The 16,011-nt window shown below is 39.9% G+C and overlaps 1 long non-coding RNA gene across 4 annotated transcripts in view; it reads left to right on the forward strand.

Annotated features, from left to right (window-relative positions):
* The window catches only part of LOC139084807 (uncharacterized), a 121,591-nt gene that overhangs the window by 24,244 nt on the left and 81,336 nt on the right, over window positions 1-16,011 (forward strand). For 3 of the 4 annotated variants that reach the window (XR_011542578.1, XR_011542571.1, XR_011542582.1), the window contains exon 3: window positions 5,616-5,797. This is a non-coding gene — a long non-coding RNA (uncharacterized lncRNA). Of the gene's footprint in view, window positions 1-5,615; window positions 5,798-6,972; window positions 7,418-16,011 lie in introns of those variants that run through there. The other variant, XR_011542583.1, reaches the window with a different exon arrangement.

The raw sequence follows: 16,011 nt of genomic DNA on the forward strand, positions 1-16,011 counted from the left end.
TGATAAGAGGACCATATTTTAACCCTAGCTGTAGAACTTTAAAATTTGTTTTCAGCAGGAAAATATACCTGTAGTCATGGTGCTCAGTTAACTGGTGATGACAGTCATTCGTGAGCCTTATTTTGTTGCTGTAAATGACTATGCCGTAATGAGGCCAAAATGCAGATTTCATCCACGGGTAACTGTCTAGTTTCCCTGCTTACATTTGATAACTCTACTAGCCTATGATTTTTTCTCAGGAAATGCGCCACTCTATGTCCCCAATTTTCACTGAAATCTATGATAAGAAAATACTTTACCTTGACAATGTTAACTCCTCCTTGATATTAATAGAGGTAAATATATTACAGCAACTCAGATCTTATTTTTGTCATGCTAGTGTGACATTTATAAACAGTGTGTTTCCCCAGTCTGATGAATACCATTTTAACCTGAAGCTAATGAAGAGATGAACAAAATGCTCAGAAATGTAGCATTATTTGCTCAGGGCACGAGTAGAATACAATCACCTGAATCAGATGCAGCTCTGGAGAAAGGTTAGGAGCTGGTTGGTGTCCATAAATCAGCCGATGGCAGAACTGTGATTTAATCAATGGACAGATGGCTAATTCTCAAGCTTTTGATGCCTACTGAGCAGTCACTTCTGGAATCCTTTTAGCACTCAGTTAGAAATATCTATCAACTTCAAAAGGAAAGCTTGTCTTGTCTTTGAACAAAATGTTCTCCTACCTCAGAAATGGTATATAATATTTGTCCAATTGCAAAGTGGCAAGTCAGGCTCTAAAACAATTGATAACCACCAAAATGTATAAACAGAAAGAACTGCTCAACTCTTAAATGGTAAGCAACACTTTGATCATGTCGTTTTGACCCTCCTTGACCAAGGACAACCTCTTCTGAATAGCACAAATTGGCCCGGAGTGAGCTCTAGAGAAGATGTCATCACCACACCCCAAGCGCTTTAGCAAATATTGAAATTTTTTTTACGTGGAATGAATTATTTAAAAGGTCAACCATTATTGTTTTTTTATAAATAGGCAAAAAGTTTTTAGAGCAATTTTGTTTTTTAATGCTTACAGTAAGACTTCAGGATAAATAATCTTATAAATCTTATAAAGAGGAAAACCACAGTAGATGAACCATCCTCAAGTTATCATTACTCATCATCTTTCTTCTTAAGCTTTAAAAAGATGTAAATAATTTATTTTTATTTTTGTTAGCAAAAGGGCAGACACAGCTAAAATAGAAATGTTCACGGAAAGATCCAGATCCCTACTTTATTTCTGTCACAGAACAGAGCATTACACATACTTCTGCACACCCACAAATTGTCTGCCTCCTCAACATGACTTTCCATGGTTGACCAATCACCAAATAATTGAGCAGGTGCAGACTTGCTTTTTCAGTGTAGACTTGCCCTCAAATTGACTTTAAATTTCTCTGAAATATATGGTAAAATTTTGAAGGTGCCAAGCTTTGGATTAAAATGAGATATAAGTTGGCTTAAATTCTTTGTCTAACAGAACCAATGAATAGGGTAATAAAAAATGGGGTGCAGCAAGAATTTTGAGTTCATCAGCCATCTTGATGAATTGCTAAAAGACTGCACATTTTCACAGTGCAACTGGCTGCTGCAAGAAATAAAGGGCACCAAGAAACACGACGTCTCCCAAGCTTATACTTTCAGGACACATGCGGGTAACCTGGTTGAAGTGATGATTAATTTATGATGTAAATCAAATGCACTCAACAGGATTCTTTCATATTGCAGCAATTTTGATACCTCCAAATATCAAATAATTTCTTCCTAAGGAGATCTCTTTCTTTTTCAAAAGATACTTTCCAGGGCCAGCCCAGTGGTGCAGCAGTTAAGTTCGCACGTTCTGCTTCGGCAGCCCAGGGTTTACCGGGTCAGATCCCGGGTGCGGACATGGCACCACTTGGCAAGCCATGCTGTGGCAGGCGTCCCATGCATAAAGTAGAGGAAGACGGGCACGGATGTTAGCTCAGGGCCAATCTTCCTCAGCAAAAAGAGGAGGATTGGCGGCAGATGTTAGCTCAGGGCTAATTGTCCTAAAAAAAAAAGATACTTTCCCCATAGGAGAGGTACACAGAACAGAAATGAAATAGTTTACAATTGTTTGAGTTGTCTAGTACACCTGTTTTACTACAGAAGACCATATCTTTCTTCAGACAATTGTTTTTAACTATATTTTTATCAGTTTTCAAAGATTCATAACCATCAGTAGGGTCATTAAAAGTTCTTCTTTTTAAATTTTTCCATCCTGTCTGTTGATTCACTGTTTGCTATCCTTTGTTACCACCTGTATCTGAGGGTAGGACAGAGCAGGAATGCAATGTGGTGGGCCATCTCTCTGATTGTTAGTGGCTCTTCTGTGTCTGGATGAAATAATCCATTCCACCATTGCCAACTGTTGATTAAATTGATTATCTTCACTGGGCAAGATGTTAGCTGGTATACGTTTGTTCTCTATGGTCCTTGCAAAGATTCCTGAAAAGGAGCCTACTGGTATACCATGTTTTTGGTCTTGTTTTTACAGAAAAACAACTGAACATTATGAAGTTTCTATAATTTTCCCAATGCTCATAGCTAGTAAGTGGCAAATCCAAGTCTGATTAATTCTAAAGCCCTCACTTTTCCCAGTGTAGCACATTGTGTATTTGAGCATAACTAGAGTTGACTAAACCATGGAATTTACTCATTGAAATTAAATTGGATTATGAAGGGGGGCCGTTTGGGAAAGAGCCTTTGGAATCAAATGATTTTAAATCTCAGAACCGTATTTGACATCACTGAGCCTCAATTTCCTAGTGGAGATATAACACCTAACTTTACCGTGTTGTTGAAATAATTAACGGAGGTAAAATGTATGGCACTCAACATGAATTTGGCAATCAATAACTTTTTGGGGAGTTTCTCTCCTTCCCATAAATTGTTTAACCATATTTATTGAGTACCTATATACCAGGTACTTTTCTATGTGTGAGGAGCATAAGGATGAATAAGAAGGGCTGAAGATTTTGCTTAAAAATTAAAGAAACTCAATCTTTTGAAGGATTAAGATACAAATATTTATAGAGTAATCTAGAAAGCACATGGGTTCTATGTGAGCCCAGAGAGTGTTCTTATGACCCAGTGTCGTCAGGGAAGGTTTCCTAGATTAAATAATGCTTGAGCTGAACCTTAAAGAATTAATATTCCTAAGAGTGAGCTGGGCATGGAGAGATGAGAAAGGAATACTAGGCAGAAGGGAAAATGAGAGCAAAGGCATGGGAGTAGAAAACAACATTTCGTGTGTCTGGCGCATAGATTTAGAGATGGAGATAATGCTGGAGAGAAAGATAGGAGTCCTATGCTGTGGGGATCTCATACATCCTGGTAAGAGTGCATGAATATTTTTATGTGGGAAATGGGAGATAGAGAAGAGCTGTGTTTTAAGCATATAGGTCTCTCTGGCAGACCTAGATGTAGGGTGGATTTGAGGGGAATAAAATGAGTAAGGGAGTTAGAGTCTGTTGCAGTAGTTCAGGCAAGAGGAGATGGGAGCTTGAATAACTGGAGAAGAGAATGAAGAAGAGAAGATGGATTTGAGAGATGCTTAGAAGGCAAATTGAATAGATTCAGGCGGTAGAAGGACAGAAAGGAGTTAGGATGACTGGTTTCTCATTTAGGTAACCTGGAAGAATGGTGGGCCCGTGAACTGAGAGAAAATGAGTTTGAGGGCAAGGGAGATGCCCTCACAGAGATGTCCCTTCAAAGTACCTGTTACAGGGTGAGTAGTGACTGATGGCTCCAACTACTGCGCCTTTGTATCGGCTGTGGCCGGGGATTCCTGAGCTGCTCCCAGCCAATGCCTGACCACTACGGTAATTCTAGACCCGGGCCATTCCTGTCTGGTGTGGGACGTTTGCACCAGTAATTTTTGCTCAAGGACTTTCCCTTGTTCTGGCCAAGGCTCTCAGACCTGCAGTGCAGTGTGAGGCTCTTCCCACCCACTGCTTCAGAGTAGCCACCCTCTCCTTTCACAGCATCAGACCTGCATTGTGGTCGGAAGGGTCTCCCTGCCTACTCCAGCTCCCCTCCTCCTTCACAGATCTGTCTCCCAAGAAAGCTCTTGCCTCTGTAATCCCAGTGGGGCATCTGCTTCTTGGAGGACCCAAGCTGACATTAAAGAGCATTTAGACATGCATGGGGTGAGAGGGATGAAACAGGAGGAAATCAGTTACAGAGATACTAAGTTTGATATGACTGAGAAATCTGGCTGGAAGTGTTGGGCAGTTTGATAAACAGGTGAGAAAATCAGACATAGAACAGGGCTTGGTATGTGGATTTGGGTGTCTCTAGCATGTGATGCGTAATCAAAACTGAGAGTGGATGGAATCACTCAGGAAACAGGAATGACGTGAAACAGTGGAAGTTTTTATATCCTTGCAGATTAAGATGCATTAGAGCATGCACAGATCAGCCTGTGACAGTCACTTCCCATTCTCCATCCCTTCATCCTGTCTGGGCTCCCTTCTTTCCTGCTGCACAGGCCGCCTTGTGCCAACCAGCTCCTATGAGCACTTAGCACGTTGAAGGCTCCTCACCACCACAATTAGCACTCATTCCTGTGTTAGTTGTGCCTCATACGGGCGTCTTTTGCAGAAGAGTGATAATTCTTAGTGGTCCTCTTGAGGTCACTGCCTGGGGCTTGAGTTCCAAGACCCAGAGGGCCAACTTGCAGACAGTTGAAGGCCCAATTCACTGACTGAGGGCTGCAGGTTTCTACTATGAATTTTCTGATTTTTATTCCCCACTTCTTAGTTTTATTCTATAGATTTTCAGAGTTTCTAGCTTTGTTTTCACCTGATATGATATGGTATCAATTGTGGTGATGACTCTAGCTTTAATCAGTCTTTTCTGGTAGGGCAGTTCCCTCTCTTTAGAGCTCTCACTCTAGTCTGAAGTTCCAGCTTCTCGGAGGGGCGTCTCTTACAGCTCTTCTCTCAGCCAGATGACAGTGCTTGGTGGCTCTCTACGTTTTCATGAGGCTCTGGCATTCCAAGAGGTCTTGTCTTGTCCGAGCAGCAGTAAATATGAAGCGAACCCTGTAGTCTTGTTTGTGGTGGCATTACAGACGTTCAGCAAAAAACATGTCTGGATCCTCCTGTCTTTTGCCCTGGCCTCATGTTCTTGGCATATTTTACAGCGCAACTGAAGTGTGGATAAGGATGCTCCAGTGATGGAATGGGGAAGAAACATGCTGTGTCATTCCATGTGAACTTGTGCAACTTGCTTTCAAATTTTCACCTTGAACAAAGTGAATTCTGGTAGAGAATAAATAAAATAAAGATAGCATTCCCACAATGCTCTTGACATGGTGACTGCCTTTTAAGGGGATGAGGCTTGGGGATTCAGAAGAATTGCTTAGTCCCTAATTAGATATTGCTCGTGTATTTTTGATGCCCAGGGACAGGAGGAACATGTATACCAATTCCAGAGGTCTGTGTCTCACTGTTTTCTCCAGGTGAACTGATTTAATTGGTAATACATTCAGTTGTACACATCTGGCACCAATCTCAATTTTGTTCACGTATTTCTTTCATTTTAGGCCAGTGGAATCTGTTCTACACAAGTTATATCAAAGTCACAATGTGTGATCATCCCCAAATGCAGTGCATTCAAACTTGCAGATTTTATGAACGCCCCCATATTCATATAATCAGTTTCATGGAACATTGATGGCTCTTTATTTCTCATTACAAGGACTTCTGACAATATTTGAAATACAAGGTGAGTACTCCTATCACAATGTCATATTGAGAAGCTTAATTAATAGGGAAAACTATACCACATCTATGTCAAGTGTTAACTGGATAATAGGAAGCCAATGGAAGATTTGAGAAAAGGTGAGCAGATCAGAGTAGAATAAATTGGAGGAAGTAAAAGACATGGAATGATGATGAGTGAGGATCAGCTGAGGCAGTCTGAAGAGACTGAAGCTTTACAGAATGTGATAGGAAGGCAATGTGAAAACAAGTTTCAGGCAAACAACTGACATTTAGCGATCAGGAATGCTGTGGCATAGGCGGTCTCATCCACAATACAGTTTCACAAAAAACCCTTTTTGCAAATCTTGGCAAAAATATAGGGCTGTAGATTTTTAATGTATTTATCTACATACATAAGTAATGGTCACAATAAATAGTGTTTTTCCTGGAGCTGATAAATAATAATTATAAACCTCTCTAGGCTATTATCTGCTATTATCAAAATTGGGGGAAATTCTTACCTGTGCTGATAGTTATGTTTCAAGCTTATTTATTTAACCGATGGTTACTGCTCTTAGGTCTCTGTCAGTACGTTAGAATACTCTGTCAACATGAAAAATTGCTACTGTATTTATTTTCTATTTGACTACTTTCCTCCCCTTTCCTGCTTCCTCTGAAGATAATGGCTAGGTTTTTAAATACCCCACTGATGAAATAATATTAATCAATGGAAATAGTTAAACAGAACTTCATGTTAGGGAAAGAAATGTTAGTATATATATAATCTAATAATTTGCTCATTATTGATGGCCATTAGTCAGATAATCAACCTTACCTTATATACTCTAAGTATATAATTATTTTAAAATTATCTAAGTGTTCACCCACTTTCAGATTTTTCTGTGTGAGAATGAGGCTCTATGACTCATAATCAGATCACTTTCTTTCACTCTGGATTAGTTTAATTGTCTCTTTGTCCCAAATTGCCTTCCAGTAAATTAAACTAATGGCAAATAACCTAGAGAAGTGGAACGAATGTGATTGGTGAGGGAGGTTAGAAAGGAGTCATGGCAAGATTGAGCCACCTGCGATATAATTCAGGCTTTAATCTAGCAAATTAGCAGACGCTGCCCCAAGAATCGCTCCCTGTTAGGAAGTAGTTCTATCAACATGTTTCCATATTTGATATCTTTATAGGCCTGGATAAAGGACATAGGACAATGAAATACTGCTGCTGATGAAATGGTGAAGGTTGCTATGTGAATTTAAGTTAAAAATAAATCATTAGGGAAGAGACAGCAGGTATGGCAGAGACTCAATGAGTAAGACAGGTAATATTACATTAGACTGTGAATCATGCTAATGAATAAAACCCCAACGATAACACAATTGATAATCCATGTAAGCACAAATTTTTTGAGACAATTTAAAGTTGTCAGTACTATGTAACTACTGTTGCGTTGATTGTATTGTGTCTAAAATGACTGTGCTATTTTATAGGAGAAAATTTCATCTATAAAATCTGTGTGCATGTACACCAGGGAGTAGTTGTGTTTATATGCTCTATTATTTTTGTTTGGTTGTGCATGTTGAAAAAGTAGCCTTGTTTTAAATGTAATTATAATTTGATAATACCTCAAAAGATGGTATCTTTTTCTTACTCTTCTTTGCCCCATTTCTATGTCCAAGTACAGAGGGGACCCTTATGAAATGTTTTGGGTTCATCTAATCTAGCTCCTGGGGAGCTAATATTAATTAGAGCTAATGTTTACTTAGTGCTTTCTATGTGTAGGCACTAAGAGCTCTGACTGTATTAGCCTGTGTAATCCTCATAATAGTGCTGTAAGACAGGAACTGCATTATCTCTATACCATAGATGAGGAGATGAGGTCTCAGAGAGGGTAATTATTTTGCTTAAGGGCACAGTTAGTGAGTGGTAAAGCCAGAAGTCAAAGCTCCGTGTGATTCTAGAACCTATATGCTACAACACCATGTTAATGGGCACCTCAGAAGGGAAGGTGAGGTGACCCATTGAAAACAGAACCTGCTACCAGTAAAAAATCAGCTACACCTGTACCCTGGAGCCATTTCTAAGATGATTTTGCCAAAAGTCAGGGAGAATACTGTCTAATCCCTATGTTCATACTATGTCATGTACTTTGTCTCTGAACTCTTGAGTATTAGTAAGCCACATCAATTTCCCCTGAAACACGGAAGTAGGATTCGTTCATTTATTTCGCCTTTGTTGAATGCCTGTTAGAGCCAGTCAATGCTTTAGGTACTTGGGATCCATTTATCCCTGAGCAAAACACACAGAACAAAGAAACAAAACAAACTCTAATTTCTTGGAATGAGTTTGTGGGTTTCAGTGTATGGGAAATTGACGGCGCATAAGAAAAAGTGTGAACTTCTAACAGTTGAACAACAACTGGGTAATGGTTTAACAGGACTTAAATCAGAGCTTTTTTCTTTCTTTTTCGATGAGGAAGATTGGCCCTGAGCTAACATCCGTTGCCAATCTTCTCTTTTTGCTTGAGGAAGATAGTCTCTGAGCTAACATCTGTGCCAATCTTCCCCTATTTTGTATGCAGGATGCTGCCACAGCATGGCTTGATGAGTAGTGTGTAGGTCCACACCTGGGATCCAAACCTGTGAACCTCGGGCCACTGAAGTGGAGCTCATGAACTTAACTACTATGCCACTGGGCTGGACCCTCGAGTCTGTTTCTTAAATATCAGGGTCTCTAAGTCAAATATGCCTGGATTAGAATTTCTTCCTTTGTTTTCACGGATTAGACTACTATCAGTCTTTGTCGTCCTCCGTGTCCCTACTTATTAAATAGGGCTCCTGAGAAAGAAACTGTGCTTCTTTCTGTCTGGGAATATTTAGTCTTTATTTTTCTTATATACTGCCATGTTGCCTTGTCTTTTGGTGACAGAAATGGGAGAGATCAATAATCAGTATTGTTGGTTCCAAGATGTCACGTAATGGGAGAACTTCTTCCCCCAATATAATGTAGCCAAGATGTACACCTGTTACAGATGTTCGGAGGCCTCCATAACTTTGCATAGGTACAGAATGCATGTTAGTACCGTCTCCTAAATGTGGGTGAACCAGAATCGTTCTGTCTTTCCCACATTCTCTAGAGCTCCCCAAGTTTTCTACCTAGAAAGGGAGGTCTTAGTTGCAATAACATATTGAAGTGCAAGATCTTCATGGACTTTGGGAAGAGAAAAATAATGTCACGCTTGAATAACTTATTTCTTCCTGTGGAGCTCCAGTCTGGTGAGACTTCTCTGATGGTACACCTGTATCTTTGAAGAACTTAACATGCATGTATAAAATGACTCATTCTACTTTGTCGAGCTCTTAAATGCTTGTTCACAAAGCGTAGTTAAAGCCCGTGACTGTATTCAGTATTATTATGAACCTGGAACAGTAATTTCTCTGTCTTTTGTTTAGTAAAATCTTTGTCCTGATGAGACTGTATGAGCTGGGGTTTTCAGTTCAAAAGTATTTTAACTGAGAAATCTGGAAGCTAAGGGAAAATGCAGCAAAGTAAGCTCCTGAAATAATGGAAAAAGCTAAAAGAAAAATATTAAGGTGGAAAACTATAGAATTTGCAACAAATAAGATAGATAATATTAATTGGTGTAGGTTTATGTTCTACTGAACAATTTACTAAATATGTGCTATTTTTCTAAAACACAATTTAAAAAGTACTTAACACATTTAGCACTTACTGCTTATCAGGTAGTATACTGTGCACTTTGTACATATTAACTGATTAACTGATTTAATCCTTATAACAACTCTGAGTTAGATACTATTACTGTCTTCATTTTACAGATGGGGAAACTGAGGCACAGAGAGCTATAGTAGCTTGGTCAGTGTTGTATGTACGATGGGGAGATGCTATGTATGGTCTGAATGTTTATGTCTCCGAAAAGTCATATGTTGAAATCCTAACCCCCAAAGGTGATGGCATTAGTAGGTGGGGTCTTTGAGAGGTGACTGGGTAGTAAGGATGGAGCCCTCATGGTAGGACTAGCGCTCTTACAAAGGAGATCCCACAGAACTCTCTAGACCCTTCTGCCACATAAGGGTACAAAGAGAAGCCTGCAACCCAGAAGGGGGCCCTCACCTGGCCATGCTGGCACCCTGATCTTGGACTCCCAGCCTCTAGAACTGTGAACAATAAATTTCTGTGGTTTTAAACCACCCGGTCTGTGGGATTTTGTGATAGCAGGCTGACCGGACTAAGACAGTGGTACAAGCCGAATCTGAACCCAGGTAGCCTTGCTCCAGAGTTCTTACTCTTAACCACTAAGCACACTGTCTCTCAGTAAGTTCCCTGTTTTTGTTTGTACATTGGACACTGTTCAATAATAGCTTGCATCATTATCTATACAGTTGTAATTCTGAGTTGTCACGTTGAAAAGAGCTGTTTTTCTATTCTTTGGTAAAATAGTTGAAGAAAAAGCTGACAGGTTAATTGTTTATTTGTCTTCGGGTTTAGAGCAGTAGGTAAGGAGATTGGGAAATTGCTGTGCCATTTAACTGGAAACCAAAAACTCAATTTTCTTGCTCTAAGAGAGTGGGCTACTTTTTGTGCCATAAATTATTTTGGAAAATAGTTACTTCAGGAGGAAGTATAGTGTAGTGGTTAAACTTGGAAACTTCAAGACACATTTTTGATGGGAGAAGGAAAATCTTGAGTAGTTCTTCATCAGAAATGGCATTTAGAAAGGATCTATAAGAAAGCAGTAGAAATCTTGGTCTACTCAGCTATTCGTTGAAGACTGCCAGCCTGGAGAGAGAAGACCTGGATTCAAGTCTCGTCACTTGCTAGACATATGATGCTATGCAAAGGAGAGAGGGGAGAACATCCTTTATAGAACTTTGTTACTCCAAGTGTGGGCCAGCAGCGTTGGCATCACAAGGGAGCCCATTAGAAATATAGACTCTCAGGCCCTTCCCAGACCTAGCGAATCAGAACCAGCATTTTAACAAGACCCCGAGGTGATTCTATTGCACATTAAAGTTTGATAAACATTCTAATGGAAAGAAGGATACAATTTTCAGGTTTCTGCTCTGGCTTGAAGGACAAGAAATGACCTCAAGAGGCTTTTGGCATAAATTCTGTGTCTCTTTAAGAAACTTCTGTCTAGCTAGCAGATTTTGTTTTCATGAAAAGGTTCCTCCCAATTTCTTTCCCAAATAATAACAGTACTAACAATGATGACGTTGATAACAGTAGCTAGGGTTTGTCAAGTGCATTCTACGTGCCAGCCACTGTGCTGATGGCTTTATGATTCTCATTTAGTCTTCACAGTTCATTAAAGAAATTAGTACTTTTATTTATCTTCATTTTACAGATGAGGAAACTGAGGCATAAAAAGGTTAGATAACTTGCCCAAAGTCATACAGCAGGCAGAATCCAAACCCAAATCTGAATCCAGAGCCAAGTGACATCTTTGCAGCCTGAACTGTCTCTCAGCTAATGAAATACACACTACTTTCCCCACAGTAACTTAATTTCTTATCTGATCCGTTAAAAAGGAAAATGTAGAGAGATCTTGTATGACATCCATTCTGGATAAACTGGGGGCAGCCTTTAGAGTTGTCCAAAGGTCCTGAGCAATATAAGAATGCTTACAGCCAATCTCATTGATAAATAACTGGCATATTGCTCACCATAGATGTAGAAACACATCTGTACTGTAGAACGTATTTAAAAAAAAAAAAAAAAAAAAGACCGTTATACCTAACCTCAGACATTGAAACTTTGTTTTGGTATTAGCAGGTATTAGCTTTTTTATTTCTTTGATGCAATTTGGACCATCTGAAGCGTAGCAGCACTGTCCTGGAGTGCTAAGAGCTGGATGAGAAACAGAAGAATCATTTTGAACAAAACGTAGCAGGTCTTACCTGTTAACCTTAGAGCAGGAGTCTGTTGAACCTTGGACGGCAAGGCATCCTAGGGGCCACCACCTGTCATTCATCCCAGGGAGGCTAAGATGGAACACATTTCCCAAATGGCTTTCTGTATATGCTTTGACTTGAAACTTCAGCCATGGGTAAGTGAGTGTTTTCCAGACTGTTGCTTCAGTTCAGTGAAAGACATTTCTAGAGTTCTTTGAGTTGTGGGATTTTTTTCCCCCAAAGACAAAGCTACGACCATGATTTGTTAGCTGGTGGCTCTCCTTTTCTCATTTTATTACCATTTTCCCTATTCAGTGTTTCATCATGTGTGTTTTTTTACTCATAATGTCCTAACTCAATTAAAGCATTCAAGTGCTTTAGCCTTGTACATTAAAGACTATCATCAATACATTCAAATGGGGTTAACCTTGGAGTGACATCTTCATTTCTATGATAATATATAGTCTGTGAATCCTTTCATATTATTGGCCACAGCATGATCAGACTCTCATATGTAAAGACCTTGGAACTTTAAATCAGTTACTTCTTCATCTTCAGCCAGTTGGGTTCATTTATTTATAAATGGTTATTTCAAATTCTTTCATTTGGCTAAAGCTGTTGATTGATGTTTCATGTGACTATTTTTTCCTTTTCAAAAAACAGGAAGATAGCTGGGACATTACTTCCCAACAGCCTTTTAACGCGAAAGCCTATTTTGTGTATGGCTCTTTCCGTAATCACTTGTGCATGACAGAGCTTAAATGGTGTGCAGACCTTGCTGATGGATTTCAGAACAAGCCATGAACTGACAATTCTTTCTGAAGGGATTAGATGACTTTGCACCGTGGTGAAGTGTGCATTTTGCCCCTTGTTTCACTCTTGCTTAGGTGCTGTTTGGTGATTAATTTTATGGGATATAATAAGAAATTCCCCAGATGAGCTGTCCATGGTGGATGGTACCTTCCGGTAAAAATGATGGTCTTGTCCAGTAATCATGGACATGGGATAGGAGCTGATGGTCTGTTTGTGTGAAGGCTGAACAGCTCAGCGAAGGGAGGAATAGCTGCAGGCCCTTTCTGCCTCTAACCGTCCCATTTGCAGGTCCACGGAAATAGAGACCTGTCAGGCTGCTACTGATGCCCCAAGCTGAGGAATGGCAAGACCTCAGCAACCTGCACCCTTTGTTTCACCAGCTCATCTTATTGACATGTTTTTTTGCTGTGGGTCTGTTGGCAGGTCTAGTAGGGCAAAGATAGTGTTAGAAGTTTATCTAACACAAGGATCGCTCATAATTCAAGTCATTTATCTTAAAAATATGTGCTATTGGTCACAAAGGGGCAGTGGAAAACAATTTACAACCTTCTGTCTTGTTGCCAGATAAGATTTCATATATATAATAAATATATTAAATACTTGATTTGATCTGGTTTTCTTCTAAGGAGCCAGTCTTTGACTTCAAATTCAGCACTCTTTTAGCTTTCTAAAATGTATGAGGAAGGAAAAAATTGAGGAATGAAGGGAGGTAGAGACTAGCAATAGAACAAATAATGAACAAAGTTAGCTTGTATTTTTTCTTTTTTGTGAAGGCAGTGTATTTACACGATCCAGAGTCTGACTACTTGCTGTGAGATTTGAGGAAAGTTACAAGATGTTTCAAAGCCCCTTCAAAAGGGAGATAATAACGTACCTAACTCATAAGTTTTGAAACTTGTGCTGAGGTTCGAATGAAATGATTTGTATAAATTGCTAAACATAGTACATAGTAAGTGTTTTAGAAATGTTGGCTACTATTACATGTTCCTGAGGCCATGCAAAGCACATTCTGTGAATGAGCTTATTTTCCCATTTGTAAATGGAGAAACAGATATGTAAAATTTACAAGGTCACAGCTAATAGTTTTAGGTTGCCTCATATCAAAATAGTATACCTTAACTGTAATTCTATGCTTAATGCTTCACCTAGTTTTTAGATTTTTTCCCCACTTTTATTAGGAAACAGAGAATCAGAGGGTTTCTGTAATATATGAAAGATCCCCAGGTTACTAAGTAGCAAAGCTGGGATTTGAAGGTCGTTCTGCCCAGACTCCAGAAGTTCCTTGTCCATCGCTCTGCTTCTTTGAACACCACGTGGGATCATGGTGTTTGGGGAATGGGCTGATGTGTGTAAGCAATGCTTTTCCATTAGTTTTCTATTCTTCATTTTTTTAATCCCTATTCACTAAACATTCCAGGGATGGTTGAAAGAAACAAACTGAAAAATAAGCAAAACATCGTAATGAGATACTACCACACATATACCGGAATGGCTACAAAGTAAAAAGAGTGACAAATGTTGCAAGGACGTGGAGTAACCTGAACCCTCACATGTTGTTGGTGGGAGGGAAAATGGTACAACTGCTCTGGGGAAAGGTGTGACAATTTCTCTTAAAACTAAACATGTACCTACACTATGACCTGGCAATTCTACTCCTGGATATTTTCCCAAGAGAAATAAAAACTTATGTCCACAATAAGATTTTATAAAAATGTTCATAGCAGCTTTATTCATAATGGCCAAAACTAGTAAAAGCATAGATGTCTGTGAATAGAGACTAGATAAATAAACCGAAGAGTAGTCATACAACAAAATACTAGTTTCAATAAAAAGGAACGCTACTGTTATATGTGACAACATGGGTAAATCTCAAAGACATTATGCTGAGTGAAAGAAGCTTTACACAAGAAGGGTACATACTGTTTGATTATGTTATATGATGTTCTGGGACAAGCAAAATAAATTTGATGATGCTTCCCTTCCCGAACATGGTAACCTGCTCCTCATGGGTGTTCATTAGAGACCTGCAAGGGTTTAAGGAAACACCTGTGTGTCCTGGATCCCTCAGACAACTGTGGAGGTCTCTCTTCAGTGAAACTACCCTTGGGTTACTCGAGGGAGCTTTGTGGAGGAATAACTGACTTAGTGTTTATGTTTACCCTACGGGCAGTTTTTGCTGCGACTTGAGTTATCCGATTAGGAAAGCCAACGTGAAATTATGTCTCTGGCATTAGCTGAAGTGATCTGTGACACCACCTCAGCCCTAGAAGGCATTCTGGCCAGCTTGAACTCACCGGCCTGGGTTGTTTTGGATGATAAAATTGCCGTTGACTTCTTCTTTGTGGGCCAAGGCTGAGCCTGTGCAATCACCAGTACTGGTGCTGTCCCCGGGGAAGGCCTTGAGGCAAGCAGAAAGGTCAGTACAGAGGCTTGAGGGGAAAGCCGCCTGGCTTTCTAATGTACTCTAGTGGTTTATCAGAACTGTTCAGCCGACGGGGTCTGGGACCCTCGGGTGGGGTGTGATCAAGATCAATACTGCTTGAAATTCTGTTGATAGTAGCCTTAATTAAGTGCTGTATTAGACAAATTGGATGAATTTGGTCCCAACCACTAATTAGTGACTGACAGGATGGCGTGCTAACAGGGCAATTCACCAGGAGCCAACGTGCTGTAGAAATGAGTGGAGATCATTGCGAGACAGTTCTCTGTGGGTCTCTTGTATTTCCGCAGGTATTGAGTGAAACACCAAGCTTCGTTGTTCCAGATCGTCTTTTCAAGGATGTAACACAGCATGCTTACTGCCCGTTACAAAGATTCCGGTTCCCTAAGGAACTAGGATAAATCTTGATATTAGTTGTTACAATTGGGCAAAACGCAGGCTGATTGAGTGATTGGCAAGGAAGTCATCATGCCCAAAGGAGAGTCAGCAGCAACCAGGGTACTGTTCAGGCAGCCCTCTGCGAACCTACCTCCCCCATCCGCCCCCCTTAACAAGCAGTGCATTGGAGGACTATGCATTGTCTGTAGACCATACAGTTTGATTAACATGTTTACTACCAATTCTCATGGACTTCCCTCATTTTGTTAAATGTCCTCATCCTTCCTCTTCCAAAAATCCATGTGTTTGTCAGCACTCCGTCCTCACTGTCAAAACTATCAAGGATATAAAGGGTTTGAGATTTTATTATACTTGCAAACTAACAAGTGAACATGGCACAGTTTCATAGCTGCTGGGAGAAGACCTGAAACCACTGAGTCAGAGATAAAGGGCTGTTGATGACTCAGAGTAGCAGCAGTAGCCAGAATATCAGCATTTTTCCTAATTCTCATAGTAAAGAGAGCCAGATGATACCCAAACATGCAGTCGATTGCATTTTAGGAGAGAATTGCTGAGCTTCAGTTACCTGAACCTTTTATAATGGGCGGTTAGCATACTTGCCCCCAGCTCCAGAGGGGACACCATCCCTCTGAGGCTGTTTATGATGTAAAAATCCTCAA

This window comes from Equus przewalskii, chromosome 1, assembly GCF_037783145.1.
Source record: "Equus przewalskii isolate Varuska chromosome 1, EquPr2, whole genome shotgun sequence".
Taxonomy (NCBI): domain Eukaryota; kingdom Metazoa; phylum Chordata; class Mammalia; order Perissodactyla; family Equidae; genus Equus; species Equus przewalskii.